The 1,844-nt window shown below is 27.8% G+C and overlaps 1 protein-coding gene across 1 annotated transcript in view; it reads right to left on the minus strand.

Annotated features, from left to right (window-relative positions):
* Positions 1–1,844, minus strand: part of LOC106869966 (heterochromatin protein 1) — a 97,541-nt gene that overhangs the window by 94,357 nt on the left and 1,340 nt on the right. The window lies entirely within an intron of this gene.

A 1,844-nucleotide genomic window follows, 5' to 3' on the forward strand; every position in this document is an offset into this window, starting at 1 on the left:
ATATATATTGGGATGTCGTTAATCAGAGCAATGGATCAATTCAATATTATTACCGTTAAGAACTCGCCTCGATAAAGGTGTGTGTATATATAAAAACTATATATATATATATATATATATATATATATATACACCCGATTAGTCGATTGATTAGCTTAATAATCACCCCTAATACACCTTTTATCTGCATCTAACAAACATGCAGAAAGGCAGATGCTTGTATCTGGTAGATGAAATGTGCAATCAAAGGGTGAAGCCGTGTAGCGGGGAAGGAGAAAAAGGCGCTGTTCCCCCATTATTGACAAAAATGTCTATTATTTATTTGTAAATATATATTATTCATCAATGTATATTCGATGCTATTATATTTAATAAAATATAATTGCTATTCATTAAAAGACTTCCTTAATTAATGGCGTAGAAGATACCACGAAATGAAACTGATAAGAATAATAATGATAATAATAATACTGAACACAAAATAATTGTAGTTTTTAATTGCTACAACTGTTAATTATAATACCACTACGGAGAACTACGAAGAGGACGGAAGTGTGTATATGTGTGTAATAATATATATATATATATATAATCCTTTCGCGATCGGTGTTTTAATTTTATATAAACTCGAATTTACGTTTTGTGTTTACCGTTCTGCATATATATATACATACCCTCATATACACACAAAGATTCGTATAATGAATTTAGATTATTAAAAGGAAAAAATAAAATAAAACCGGCACGAGCGATACCTGTCTTCTACTAATCTATCTATATATTTGTGATTGTGATACGAGTGTATATATATATATATATATATATATACATATATATATATATATACACACACACACACACACATAGATTCCCCCGATCCTGTTGGTGCGAATCGCGTAGGAAGGAATGACCCTAAATTTTTATTTAAATGGAGAAAAAAACCGCGAAGCCACGAATGCTATTTTCGGCTTATACACATGTATAATAAAGATGTGCATATAAACACACACATATACATTCATGTATATATGCTCTTCTTCATATACACATTGGTGTGGTTTCGTTTAGCACTTCGTTATTTAAACATAAATGCGTATATATTTATATGCATTTTCCCTCCTTTCCAGTTGCACATGTATATTTTGGCTTTCTTCATTTCTTAATGTAGTTACACATGCATTTTCATTATATATATATAGAATATACTCGACTATATATTCTAATTGCATATTATATTTATAAAAATATATACACATAAATATCCTTTCTATTATACAGCATGTATCTGCATTTTCCCTCTTCTCTCTGTATACATAAATAAACCAGAATCTATGTATAAACACCCTCATTTTATTACTGTCTTAAGACTATTTTATATACACAAACACGAATTTATCTTTCCTCATCCACATACTCACGACATTCATCTATTCATACTATACACACGATTTTCGTTTCTGTATACATACATAGCTGCATTTTCCCTCCTTTACGGATATGAATACAACTACACTTTTACAGTATGTATACATATATACACGCTCATACATATTTTCATCCTCACCTATACATACATATGTATGTATATTATTAGCATTATTCTCATCATTTAATTATATATATATATATATATATATATAATGTTCAATCAAATGATGAAGCTAGGATATATATCACATAAATATATATATATATATATATATATATATAAAACATATACATAGGTACTACATACATGTGTAATGTACATATATATGCATGTGTGTATATATATATATAATATTCAATTAAATGATGAAGCCAGGATATATATCACATGAATATATATATAGATCTAAAACATA

This window comes from Octopus bimaculoides, chromosome 10 (assembly GCF_001194135.2).
Source record: "Octopus bimaculoides isolate UCB-OBI-ISO-001 chromosome 10, ASM119413v2, whole genome shotgun sequence".
In the NCBI taxonomy this organism is placed as follows: domain Eukaryota; kingdom Metazoa; phylum Mollusca; class Cephalopoda; order Octopoda; family Octopodidae; genus Octopus; species Octopus bimaculoides.